At 40.3% G+C, this 14,700-nt stretch overlaps 1 protein-coding gene across 2 annotated transcripts in view; it reads left to right on the forward strand.

Annotated features, from left to right (window-relative positions):
- The window catches only part of caln1 (calneuron 1), a 60,827-nt gene that overhangs the window by 35,785 nt on the left and 10,342 nt on the right, over nucleotides 1-14,700 (forward strand). The window lies entirely within an intron of this gene.

Raw genomic sequence — 14,700 nt, forward strand, 5'->3', positions numbered from 1 at the left:
TTAGTCCATGAGAACCAAAGGGCCTCTTTCTAATTCCATCATTTCATACTCTGAATCCATTACAGAAGAGCTACTGTAGAGATGCCAGTTTTTCAAATGATAGCAGCTTCAGTCAAACACAATCCAATACACCAACAAGACATTTAGCTTGAATGAAGGGCCTTGGATATACATACATACTGCAAAGTGTTCTCTCATGTTTATAAGACTTTTTTCCCAGTGGTAAGATTTTGTTTTGGTGGCCACTTTTCGAAATCTTAACCTTCATGATAAGCTGCTTATTATAAGCACATAATTAATGGGCCTCATTCACCAAACAGATGTTCTTAAACCCCACTTACTCAGTTTTCACAAAGACTCTGGCCTTAACCAATGTTTTCTTATTTGGGATTTGTTCTTAGGTAAGAACAGAATCTACGCACACTCAAGAGTATGTTACTCACAATTTAGAGCTGACATGTAGTAGCTATACCGTTTTTTGTCTGCTCTAATTTAACATTTCTCTCCATTTTGTAACCAATTATTTTCATCATTGTTTTGTTTGTTTTAAGAAATACACACTACTGCTCAATTGTTATACACATCAAATTGCCATTGTGTATGAATTGTGCTTGGCCTATATAAAAAACTTGCCTTGCTTTTGCCTTCAGTTGTGTTAACAGGGAACCCTGCCATCCAATAATAAGTGATTGATCACGCTATTTATACGCCAAGAGTATTTTGTGTTTTGGAATTAAAAATATTTCCTCAGATTTCAGATCAAACCATTTCATTTCGGTTCGGCGCCCTTCTCCGAATACAGTGTTAACTGCATGAGGAACTGCATTCTATGCATCGGTTGTATTTGCGTCATAGTATAAATGGTTGATGCTACTAAAGAGGCAGTTTCTCCATTTCAGAATTACTAAAGTTGTTCTTTCTTTTGTAGTCAAGGCCTCCACCGTGTTTCCCAAGTCTTTTGGACATTTCTCCAAGTGTGCACGAGATACAGGCCTGCCAGCTCATGCCCGTTTATGGGAATTAACAGTGTCTACCCATGCTAAATAGGTTTAAATTCAAGTCACTTCAAGTTTCAATTGAAGAAGACATTGGGATTCATCATTCTAAGAACACACCTGTCTGCAATTCTGCTGTTTAAGAACACGTCAAGATTCAGACATAGACTTTTCTTAGGGACTTTCTTAAGAACATATTTGAGAGAAAAATGAGGAAGGTATTGGTGAATGCAGGGCTTTTCCGTATTCAGAATTCCGGCACCATGCTGGATCTCCGGCTTGCGGTCGTGCGAAAAAGAAAAAGAAAAGAATTTGGGAACTTGCATGTGGTTTCGAGTCAATTGATTTCACCTATCTTTCCTATGAGAGAAACGCAGCTCTAACTAATGTTAAAAGGCTATCAGAAGCAAAGCCGGGCGGGTTGTGGCAACACAGTGGGTTGAGATCCCTCCAAAACATTAGCATTGTCGGTGAAAGCATGGGGCGCAGTTTCATGAAGCCTGGGGATGATGTATTTAGTTTTTTATGCTCTTGCTATTGTATTTTTGTTATTGTCAACATTTGTTAATTTATTTTACATTTTCATTTATTTTACATTATTTTATTTATTTTAGTTACAATTTTAACATAGAACCGTAATACTTCAAAAATAAATGGTGCTATTGAAGAGAAGTCCATTTGTGCAGTTCCTGTCCTAGCAGCTAGAGGATGGACAACACTAACAGGATGGGGGGCTGGCAGACACTTATTGTCCATGACTGTGAGCTTTTTCACTGGGACTGTTACATCCCTGTCATTGCCCTGTGTAAGTGGTCGGTACAAAGTTGTTCCAGTGCATGTTAAGATGTTCATCTTTAGTATCAAAGTGGGCTTACTGATTGCTCTAGTTGAACACATGTTCTTAAAATAGTTTTCCACCAATTTAGCATATAACTAGGGCTGCACAATATATATTTTTTTAATCATCATTTCAATATCAACTGGCCCAATAAACATATCGTGAAAGGGCTGCAACATATCGCGAAAGACAATCAGAGAATGTTTGTGTTAGTAAAAGATAGAGAAAATATCAGCAGAAAACTGCATTTTTATATTATATATTATTAATGTCATTCTTTTTTAGTGTTTTTTATAGTCATTTAATGTTCAATTTGTTCAATAAAAGAATGTTGAGAATGATTTCCTTTTGTATGTTTCAAATTTAAAAAACTTTGTATTTTAGAAGAATACTAAAAGCAGCAGAACTGACTAAACTTTAATAACTGTTTCTTTATAGCAGGTAATATCTTGATCGTGATATACAACTCCGTTATCGCCTATTGCATATTTTTCTCCTGCAGCACTACATATAACATTGTCAGAATCAACATGCAGCAAGAGCTGAGCTGCTGTTTTTTGCAAAACCTAGTTCCTCCATTACCCACAATGCAACTTGCCCCTGGACAGTTTGAAGATTAATGTTTCTGTTAAGCTAACAGCGGCTAATGTAGCCTGGAGACGCAGGCTTCAAGCAGAGAGAAGGAGCGGGCCACAGAGGTCTGGTAAACTCACTTCTTTCTACCTCCACACCCCAATATTATTTGCTTTTCGAACTTGTAGTTTTCGCCCCAAAACAGCTCCAACCAACATTACTTCAAGTGCTTCACAACAACCTTTTTTTTGCATAAACAGTAATACTCCCTAAGACCTGTAAACATACTCTCATGTGTAAAATAGGTGCACTTCCCCTTTAATAATTTTCCAATTTTTCCAAAGTAAACTTAGCAAAGACTAATGTGTTTGTTGTTGAGTTTGCCTACCAATCATGTTACCCACAGGTAAACTGACAGCCAGGAGGAATGACTGAGGGGTTGCGAACCTTTCTGACAAAACAGCATGAGTGAGATTATTTTAAAGCTGTTTGCACTGTAATCATTCTGTGTGCTTTCTTACTGTACACCCACTCTGAATAAGATGTGTTATTGCAGCCCTCAGGAGGAATATTTATTGAAACTGAATTTCCTCATGCGACAACAGAGTTGTATTGTTAATGTCACATTTTTTGCTGGAACAAAAATTCTTTCAATCAAAACATAAACCTACTCGGTTAAATTATTGATTTGATTTGTTCCTTTGTGGTCTGTTTTGCTTCTCAGAGATTCTTTTAAGATTGGGTCATTTTAAGATAATGAATTGGTAGCTGGAAAGATGTCACTTCTCCTCCTGGGCACTGCCAGGTGCTCTTGAGCAAGGCACCATAACCCCCATCCGCTCAGGGTGCTGGTCCAGCACTGGCAGCCCAGTCACTCGGACATCTCTCCATTTGTGCATGAATAGGTAGGAGCGTGTTTGTGTTTGTGTGTATTTCTGGCCTGTGTGTAGTGATTAACAAAAAAGAGGGTGAACTGTACACAGTGCCATTTACAGTATGTAGGACTTTTAGCCGCATGCTAATTTGCAGTCCTTGGTTAGGCTTTTAGTAGTTTTGCTTTGCCAGACCCTCCTCCAAAGTGCGGTGCGAGAGGGTCTGGCTACTCCACATAGTATTCGGGGATGGGACGAAAATGTACTCCGGTTTATTGGCATTTCTTTAAACCAATTACAATCGTCTTGGGCGGTGCTAACCACCGGAGAAAAGCAGCGGTGCTGCTGCAAAATAGGCTTGAATAGTCTAGCTTCATGTCTGGATTTACCCTGCAGAGATCTCAGAAAAGGTTAACCATAGTCCTCATATATCGACCGGAGTTTAGAATGCCAACACAAAGGAAGCCCAAGGCAACGGTGATCCGGCCTAAATGAGTGAATTCTGGACGGAGCAATCCTGGAAGTAGAACCACAAGGATATAGACTAGGTTTTTAGACATGACACACATAGTAAAACACTATAACATGCTCTAACGTCTAGATGTGAGACGCATGTTTATTATTGTCGCTTTAAAATCATAGTACATGCAAATCAGAGTTCCTTTGTTCATTAAATACACAGAACGGCAATGAGCTAGGAATGCATCCTAGTTTTTGCAATAATTATGCTGTTTTAAGTGCTTAAGATACTGGAACCCAGCTTGGCAGGTTTTAACAGGATGTGTCACAAGGTTTCTGGATGTGTTAACCAAGTGCAATTAAAACAATCCCTACAGCAAAAAAACTCACTGAATGTTTCTCAAAAAACACTACCCTTCTTTTCAAGCTAATGAGAGAAAAAAAGGGTCAGAGAGTTTGGAGTGTGTTCTCAGAGTTGTAGTGTGTTTCGGAGAGTAGATGTCAAGAGTAAGAAGTACACACAGGTAGTGTGTGGAACCCTACGTGTGAGCAGATATTCACTACTCTCAGCTCACAATGAGTATATAAGCTTGGAGTGTGAAATTCTGTTTGCCTCTTATTACTGTCAGGTGAAAACCTCATCATTCGAATGAATTTAAATTAATTTATTGGCAGTTTTGGCAATTTTTCCAATCCCTGTCAAGCTCTCTACTGCAATGTGAATATGTTGCGGGGAAAAAACACGACAACCGCAAAGACATTGCTGGCTTTCAAGAAAGTCAGATGACATTTTTGAAATGTAAATGTACTAAAGTTCAGTAGGTCTTCCGACACTGCAGGTTTTCATGGACTGATTTACTGATAAACTTCTTGATCCCACCTCCTTACTTTTAGCTGAACATGGCTCTATGAATATTATCCCTCCTCCTTGTTGAGGCTTTATAAACGTAGACTTTCATCCTAAATGAAATCGATTAATCTTCCTTTTTTTCTGTCCTTTGTGCCAGGGCACAATTTTGAATAGGTGATGACTTTGAAACAACTCTTCCATGATGAATAATACATGGACCACAATGAATTTTCTAGAGAAAGGTGAGATTTGTCTGATGTTTGTGTTGGCCCCTCCGGAGTTAGGCCAAGAGAAGAGAGTAAAAGTCATGCACTCTGTAATTCCCTCTGTGCTTTGACTGTTTTTAAGGCGTACAGATAAAATGTATGCAATCTAGGTAATTTAATGCCTGCATTCCTATGAATAAATCTAATATGTTGGATGATTGTATAATGATTGTATGTCTCGTGAATTAAAGATCATTTTCTTCATTTTTCAAAGACATTTTTTGTTCTATTTCAACACATTCTCACTCCCATCGCGTAAAAATATGGATGCTTGGTCAGATCCCTTTGGCGTTGTTACTGAGGCTAGAAGTCTCCCTTAGCATCATATCTAAACGCCCACCAACCTCCCTACGTGGAATTTTGGGCTTTCATACTACTCATTATCGTTGTTGCTCTTAGTACTACGTCATCTCAAAGCTCTGAAGAGCTGCTGCTCTGCCCAGTGCGTTCCATACACACGTTGAAGGGTGCTTTTTGCGTCATATGTGACGCAGACAGCCACTGCCAAAGCGACCGGATACGAGTTAGGAGTGAGAGCAGGTTGCTATTTTGATTATGCATTTTTCCTTGGTCTAGCTTATACTAAAAGAGAAAAATTAAATTCTAAACAAAAGTGGTCTTTGAAACCAGATTTACTCAAAATGTAAAGAAAGTTGAGAAGATACACCTTCATTAATCCCCAGAGGGAAAATTCAGGTTTTGCAGCAGCACAAAGACAGAAGTATGTTGGGGTAAATGGGAAAAATAAGTATATTTAAAATAAGTAATAAAGTGACAGTGGTGTGGTTAAAAATGACGAGTCAGCAGTAGGTGTAACGAAACATTTATCTGGATTGATATATTGATTAACTGATCAATATTCCAACATTATGGAGGCAATGAAAATATCAATTCACATAACCTTTAAAATGCAAATTTTATTTTTTAAATTCTCACTTTAAATGTACTATTTTACAGCAGAATTGCGAGCCATGCAGGTAATCACCAAGGGGTAAAGCCTCTCTTCGCTATGCGTAGCTCTTATGGCATCATTTTTATGCTAACAAGGCATCACCTGCCGTTAGTATTCCATTGACTGCCATTCATTTTAACATCGCTTTGACAGTGAATAACTTTACATCTAAAGCGTTTACAAACGCTATCTGCCAATTTTTTTTCTAAAGAAACCTGAAAATGTGTAAAAGGCTCTATTACCTATTAGCTCACGTTATGCCACTGTGGCAGACGTTTTTGTAAAAATAGAAAAAACTATTGTGTCGTAACCACATGACTTTCTGTTGCAGGAGAAGCTTGCATTTGCAAAAAATCAGACAGTATTTTATTTGGATATGCCTATTTTTATACCCAATGACACTTTTGATTAAATGCCCACCATTATCACCTTTTTCACCCTCATTGGTCACACCTAAGTAGGCAAAATTGAAGTTCCCCAAACTGAAATACTAAATTCCTGTAACTCAAATGAAAAGTATTCCTGCTCCAGGCAAGTTTATAAAGAAAAGGCAGTACTTCTCTGACATGTAGCTGCTGGGTGTCTGATGGATTCACGGCCACCATGCAGTATGTAAACACACTGTAAGGGCGCTCACATGCCTGCTGGGAAAGCAGAGAAGGGTGAAAAATCATATTCCTTTTGCCAGGCATGGCCTTGAATGGCAATGCAGGTGGCACAGAGACGTGACATTACAGACGTTAATCAACACCCACACACATGCACGCGTCCTCCCTTCCCTTCAATCACCCTCCTTCAAACAGCCTGATTTACTTTAACTATCATCCCTCTAATGTGCTCATCCTCGGGTTCCAGCTCAGAGTTTTGGGGGTGAATAACGGAGGGTTATCAAAATGAAAATGACTCCCATTTGTCTCCATTGCGCCAAGCGTTACAGTGCTATAATGCCAGAAAAAGGCATTATTTTGATTCGTTGACAGTCTTCTCTTACATCTCCTTTCTTCCCCTGAGACTAAACTGTGTTTTCCTGACCTCCAGATGTGTTGTACAGTGCTATATTTTGTCTAGATCAAGGTGTACGGGATATACAGTGTTTTTTAAATTCCAGTTTTGTTTTATAGGGTACATGTATCTTTAAAATGTTGTTATGCTAGTTTTATTTGCATCATAAGTATTTCTGAGGAGCAGGTTTCAGTCCTTTGTTTTATTTTTTGTGATGCACAGGCAGTATTCTTTATACATTGATTAAAGGTTTATCCCTTTTAAAAAACAGAGTGGACTAGTTTCTGATTTCACCCCACCTATCTACACCACTTTAATGCTTGGTTATATACAAGGTAGCCTATCAATCCACGGCGGTCCATTTCCGGGATTGCATCTACACCGCTGGAATTCTGCCGGAGGTCCTTCTTTTCGGCCAGATGTCTGTTACCTTCCACTTTCTTTGTGTTGGTATTCTAAACTCCAGTAGATTTCAGAGGACTATGGTTAACGGCTCCTCAGATCTCTGCAGGGTAAATCCAGACAGCTAGCTAGACTGTCTGTCCTATCTGAGTTTTCTGTTGCAGGACTAAAACAACTTTTCAACGTTCCGCCAAACAAGTTCCTTACCAAGACTATTTTGCAGAGGCACCGTTGCTCGGTCCAGCACTTTGTGATTGGTTTAGAAATGTCAATAAACCAGAGCATGTTTTTCTCCCATACTTTGATGCTATGTGGAATAGCAAAGCAAAAACTATATGAAATGTCCAGGCTAGATATATACTAAAACCACAACAGACCTTGGATCAGACTTGGCGTTGCTGGTCAGTAACAAAGTGAGGTGTTGTTGTTGCTTACCTTGTAGGCATCTTGATTGAAAAATCAAAAGATTTGTCATGAAACTTAAAGGTAAAGTGGAAAGCTGCTTTCTTTGTATGTTAATATCATGTAATTATTTTATGCATATCGTTTAGGTAACAGTTTAGAATTGTCTTTGTTACAATGTAAAATGAAAACATGTATAAATTGTACAGAACATGTGTTATAGCCTTTATAAGTGATTGAAGCTGTCTGACTTGTACACAGCTGTAGCTACCATTAACATACGACAGTTTAAGTGAGTTACTTTATGTTAACATATAGTATGCCAATATATGCATTGCATTTGATAACATTCCCTAGCTTCTGGACCCGCTGACATTGAGGAAACATCACCTCTTAAATTAAGTTAAATTGTTACATGCTAGCGTTGATTGCCCACTGACAGGTTACTGCGTGAGGAATGTCACCTTTGGCTGCAGGAGTAACTCTGCATTTGTGGATAAATAGATGCAAATGAAGCAGAATATATACAGTGCACAGTAAGAGGCTTAACCCGATTAAAACCTTAAGCAACCTTGAGCTATTATCCAGAATACAGTGTGAATGTAAATGCGGTCAGTGTGTGATGAGAGTGCTGAGCTGTACCAATCAGTCTTGTGTGTTGAGTTACGCTGATAGGTCTCTTTCTTCCAGCGCAGAGGAAACATGGACAAAGCTGTTTGAACTTCTGCGGCTCGTAGAGAAATATCAGCAGTACAAACCTCAGACCTCCTGAGAAGTGAATGCTCATCGGTTTTGTCTCTTCCTTTTGCCTGCTCTGTATATCTTATCAAGTATTTCTGTATGATTTAGAAGATACTTTCTTTCCCCTGAGTAAAGTATGTGACATTTTTGTCCCGACCCTCCTCCTTATGTTTCATGTAGCTTTAATTACATGCCAGACAGCCTGGCTACCTCAGTGATTCATCATTACAGCTCTTTCTAATGCAAGTCACAGCTCTGAGAAGTGTCAGCAACACATTACTACATTTTCGCTTAACTTAAAACACACACGCTTGCACGCATACACTGAGGATCATTAGTGCTCTAGAGTGCCCAGAATCTTAAAGATATATGTGTCAATCTATCCAAATGCCTCTGACACATTACACTGACATGCTGGGATTTCTATCGGAGAGCTTCTTCATTTATATCTACTAAGTAATCACAGTGTTGAATCCTATTTAGATTAATGTTTTAGTAAGCATTTTTTGAAATGGAGTTTTTTCTATGGTCTTCACTGCATGAAGTACCATTTACCCTGGCTTAAGTACAAAGTACAGTCTTTGAGTCCTCGGTGATGCAGTGCTTGACATACTAAAACACAGCACATAATGACATTTCTGTAAAGATGATTTTTAAGAGTAACCAGGTGGGTTGATGCATCTTTCTGACTCCCCCTGCCTCTCAGGTTAAATGTTGTTTTTCTTTAGGCGTTTGCTCAGAAAGAAAAGAAACAAATGGCCAAATGAGTAAAGTCCAAGGTCTTTCCTGTTCATCTCACTCTAGTGTTGTGTCTGGACAGTTTAAGATCTGGTGCTCTTGAGTTGGACTTAATTAGGCTTTGGGCAAATTGGAAACAGAAGTTTTGAACACTTTAGGATGACAAATATGGGATATCTTTGTTTTTTTCAGGCTGCGTCTTGTTTACAGAAGCTGCTGCTACCCTTTGGGCTCAATTTAAGCCTGCACTGAATACTTTTCAGGTTTGGATGGTGTTGCAGTCGAATTATGAAACCTCCAAGTAAAAATATGTTCAGAATTAATTTGGTCTCCAACTTTCCCCTCCACCTCTTCAGCCCTCTGTGTCTCTCTTGCCACCTCGACTTCGTCTTTTCCCCATCTCTCTTGCCTCTCTATTCTTCGTTCTTCTTCAGTAAAGGCAATGAGTTACATGAGGCAGGGCATATAGATCCACTGAACCCTGCGAATGAGGGCCGTGAGCCTCAGGCAGCTCTAGCCTGCTCCACTCCAGAGGTTAATGGGAGTAATTTCTCCTTGATTAAGCATACTAACAGTAATTGGCAATTGATAGCATGCACAGTGGCATTAGGTAGTTTGCCTTCATTTCATGCTTTCCTTAAATTACATCAAAGTAAAGCCACCTTAAATGTGTTATCTTTTTGATTTGCTTGTGGAACTGGCATTATGTAATTGTGCTTGCAGCAAATAGAAATATAAAGTGATTGTAAAAGTGAGTGCACCTCTTAAAGACAGAGCACTGTCTTCTGTACTATGATTGTAATAGATCTCCCTAGTATTCAAAGACTAATCACCTGATGTGAGAATTTATCTGAGCCTCTTTTGTCCATTTTCTGTTGTCTGTTTCTGTCTCAAGAAGCCACAGAACTACTGCAGATGTAGTTGTGTTTCCCTGCATGATAAATTGGATTTGTTGATCACAGTGCGTTAAAGACCTTGATAGAGAGGTCTGGCTGTTTTTTCTTCGGGGTCTGAGTGGAATGCTGTAAATCGAAGTAGAGATTAATTTTCATCAATGCGTCATATGGGCAATGCCTCTGTCAATTTCAACACTGGACTGGTTTGAGATATGAGCCTTGATTCATTTTCCAGCAGTTGTGACTCTTGTGGCGCTTGTTATGTTTTCTTTTTTCTCAATTAATCTTCTACCCTTTGACAGCACTGTGACACAGTGGTAATGGAGACATATAGTACATTTCTCCTGAAGGCTTGGTGTTTTTTTTTTTTTCATTTTCATTTTCATTTGCAGCGACTGCTAAAATGTTCATTTGAACATTCATTTTAACAAGGAAAAACGGTTTGCATGATTAATATATTATGCGTAGTCTGGCCTATTCACCTGTGGCATGAAAGGCATGACAATACAGTTGACCATTTACAGTGAACATGTGCAGTCATGTAATTGTCAGTTGCTGCACCCTTGTTAATATGTTTTTGTTGATTTACTGAGTTACTTAATATGTTAGTTACATATTCAGGATAATAATGGTGTTACAAAGTAACGGTCAAAAAAATAATAAACACAATAGTAAATGTGCATGTTTTGGGGACATTGATACAGATAGTGCTGTAAGCAATGTCACATGTGTTTTTAGGCTACAACATTTATTGTCACATACAGCATCTCCTCACTATCCACTAGCTGCATGTCCCCAGAACACACTGTAAAAGAAACGCGGTCTTTGTGACACCCCAGGGTCTAGAAAGGGCAACAAAAATAAACTGTTCCCATCTGCACCACGAAGCATACACCAACAGTGTTCCAGCATTCCAGCCAATAATCGACAAGAAGGATTTGGGGGTGGGGGTTTGGGGGGTTAGTGCACAGAAGCACAGAAGTGAGGGGGAGGGGACGGGATGAAGAGGAGGGAGGGGCAAGCTAGTCTTGTTTTGTTTGAAAATACTTTGAACGTAAACAAGAAGTAATGTCACCCAACACTGCTTATAGCACCTTTAACAACCTATTCAGCGTCATTGTGATAACATAGTCACAGATGAAGCTTAACAGTTGACAACATGCTACACAGTGTTCAAATATACAGACATTAAATGTAGGAACTGTAGGGCGAGCAAAAAGCTAAGAGAAGAATGTAAGAGTCAGCGAACATGTATATTTTTGAGACAGAGAAGTGTCATCATGGGAAAACTCTGGAGCTGATTCCGATACTGTGAATAATGCAGAAGGCTATACTTTGTAAATAATAAATGTCCCGGCAATAAACATTACCAGCCATAAGCAGTAGAAAGGTTTGCAAAAGGGATCTCTTGAAAAGTGATAGCTCAGTGATTGTTAGATGGAATCAAGTTATGGCGAGTCATGATTTTATGACTTATCTTTCATACAGCAGCTGATGGGGTTAGTGCTTAGCTGTCAAAACCTCAGCTTGTTAAATTTCACTGTTGGTGATGATGGGTAGAACCTCCCATTCAGTTCATGTACATTCAACATGTTGATTGAACTTTCCTCACTTCTGATTGGATGGTGATGCAAGGTCTGCACAAAATATAAAAGAAATGTTGAAATTGTAACTAGTAACAGCTAAAACTCCCTGGAGTGAAAGATGTTGCAATTTTGTTTGGAGGAAAGAGAACTGTCATCATCTTCTGGATGACAAAATCAGCTTGGTTGCAATGCTTTCTTTAGTTTTCCTACCACACATTATTTTCATCGCCTGACAAGATGGTGCAATATTTAAGACATCATTGTATATCTAGGCCTCTCCAGGAACCATCACCTTATTGTGGTGAAGAGGTTTGTGTGCCCCATATGAACCTGAGGGCTGCTGTCTGGAGCTTGGGGCTTTCTGGGATATGTTATCCCAGAGGACTCCAGAGGCAGTTGAAAGAAGCAAAGCAGCGGGTTTGGGAGAAATTCGGAGAAGACAAGGAGAAGGATTTTCTGTCGACACCTAGAGGCTTCTATTCGCCACCTCAGGAGCGGGATGGGGGTAACCATCCGAGCTGTGTACAGTAAGGATGGGACGCTGTTAACCGCAAATGAGGAAGTAATAGGGCAGTTGAAGGAATACCTTGAGGAACTCCTAAATCCAACTAATACGCCCTCTATGTCAGAGGCAGTGATGGCGGATGATGGGGGATTGTCACCAATTTTGCTGGTTGAAGTTGCTCCCCTGGTTCCCCTGTTCAGAAGGGGGGACCAAAGAGTGTGTGCCAATTACAGGGGTATCACACTTCTCAGCTTCCCTGGTAAAGTCTACTCCAAGGTGCTGGAAAGGAGGGTTTGGCCGATAGTCAAACCTTGGGTTGAAGAAGAACAATGCGGATTCAGTCCTGTTCATAAAACCATGGACTAGCTCTTCACTCTTGCAAGGATCCTGGAGGGAGCCTTGGAGCCTGCCCAACTGGTCTACATGTGTTTTGTGGATCTGGAGAAGGCGTATGACCGGGTCCCCCAGGAGATACTGTGGGAGGTGCTGCGGGAGTATGGGCCGAGGGATTCCCTTCTCAGGGCCATCCAATCTCTGTATGACCAAAGCGAGAGCTGTGTCTGGGTTCCCGACAGTAAGTCAGACTTGTTTCAGGTGAGGGTTGGCCTTTGGGTTGGCCTCTTTGCAGATGATGTGATCCTTATGGCTGATTGGCCTGGGACCTTCAGCACTCACTGGTTCGGTTTGCAGCCAAATGTGAAGCAACTGAGATGAGAACACAACACCTCTAAATCTTAGGCCATGGTCCTCAGCTGGAAACCGATGGAGTGCCTACTTCATGTAGGGAATGAGTCCTTACCCCAAGTGAAGGAGTTCAAATAACTTGGGGTCTTGTTTGAAGTGAGGGACCATGGAGCGGAAGATTGGTTGGAGAATTGGCGCAGCGGGTGCTGTATTACATTCAATTTTCACACCGTTGTGAGAAAAAGAGAGCTTACCCAGAAGGCAAAGCTCTCGATCTACGGGTCAATTTTTGTTCCTACCCTCACCTATGGTCATGAAGGTTGGGTCATGCAGTCAAAATGGGTCTCCTCAGGAGGGCGACTGGTGTCTCCCTTAGAGATAGGGTGAGAAGCTCAGTCATCCATTAGGAGCTTGGGGTTGAGCCGCTGCTCCTTCACGTTGAAAGGAGCAGGCCAAGGTGGTTTGGGCATCGGACAAGGATGCTACCTGGACGCCTCCCTAGGAAGGTGTTCCAGGCACGTCCAGCTGGGAGGAGGCCCTGGGGAAGACCCAGGACTAGGTGGAGGGATTAAATCTCTAACCTGGCCTGGGAATGTCCCGGGATCCCCCATTCGGAGCTGGTTAATGGGGCTCGGGAAAGGGAAGTTAGGGGTCCCTTGTAGGACCTGCTGCCCCCGCGACCCGATACCGGATAAGCAGACAAAGTTGGATGGATGTATGTATATAAAGGTATTTTTCAAATCTAAAGTATTGTAAATGTGATCTTTTGTTAGCCCTGGGTGGCCTTGAGACTTATGTGCGATCATGGAAGGCATGTATCATGTGGACGCGTTAACAGTTTTGTTGTCATTACTTAGAATTCCTCATAGCGGCGACAACAACTACACAGTTGTTGCTTGGTTTCTATTGGCTTTCAAGCTTGTAGGAAATCCCTGTCTCTTTCAGAGTTCTGTTTTCTTTCCATTTAAACACATAGCAACATCTACAGATTATGTTATCTGTATGTGTTATTGTCAGGATGCCTCACGAAAACAGTGATAAGCAACTAAATTGCAAAGAGATTTTTCCAAATTCAACTTTAGACCCTGACACTAAAATAAGTGTCAGATGTAAAGAGGCAGCATATTAAACAAAGTGTATTTATTAGGGACTTGTTGTTGTCTGTAGCTCTGATTGTTTGTGGCAAAACTACATTATTCTGCAATCAAATCCATTGACCTTCTGGCACAAGCTTGTCCACAGCTGCGGCATGTTTCATATGCATTAATATCTCTGCCATTTTAAAACCTTAACACCTGCCAACCCAGTGTGTTAAAATTTAGATTAGCAAATGCATAAAAATGGATTGTACAGTGTGTGCAGTGCATTATCTGTAGCTGTGTAATTTGGCTGTAATGCAAAAGGCTGAACTCAGCAGATGGATGGATGCTGGCTCTTGGCATTTTCTCACCGCCTGTGTGTGTGAGGAGCTAAACATGCCTCATTTACAAGTTTAGAGAAGTACAGAGCTTTCACTTTAGGGTGACTCCCCTTCCTCATCTTCAACCCCTAATCGATTTTGCAGTGTGAAGAACAGGTACGCAATCGATTGAACAAATTTGAAAAAGGTTAATGGTTTAATCCAAGGACAGTGTTCCTGCCAGGATGGGAAAAGCTTCCTAAATGTGGCTCTTTAGATTGAGCCTGATTATTCTTATGGTAATTAAAGTTTTATTGAATGTTGCTAATACCCATGGGGGGATTTTTTAAGTCAATAGCCTGTATTTAAGATAACACTTCCATAATCTGTTCTTATAGAGGTTTATCTTGCATTGCATTCTCCCACAGTCTCCAGACAGACATAAGATATACAGCACTAAATACAGTCCTAACGTACAGCATAGAAAACAACATATAAAATACATGGGATTATAAACAGTCCATCTGTCAATTAGCATTT

The sequence above is a fragment of the Etheostoma cragini genome, chromosome 3, assembly GCF_013103735.1.
Source record: "Etheostoma cragini isolate CJK2018 chromosome 3, CSU_Ecrag_1.0, whole genome shotgun sequence".
Taxonomy (NCBI): Eukaryota; Metazoa; Chordata; class Actinopteri; order Perciformes; family Percidae; genus Etheostoma; species Etheostoma cragini.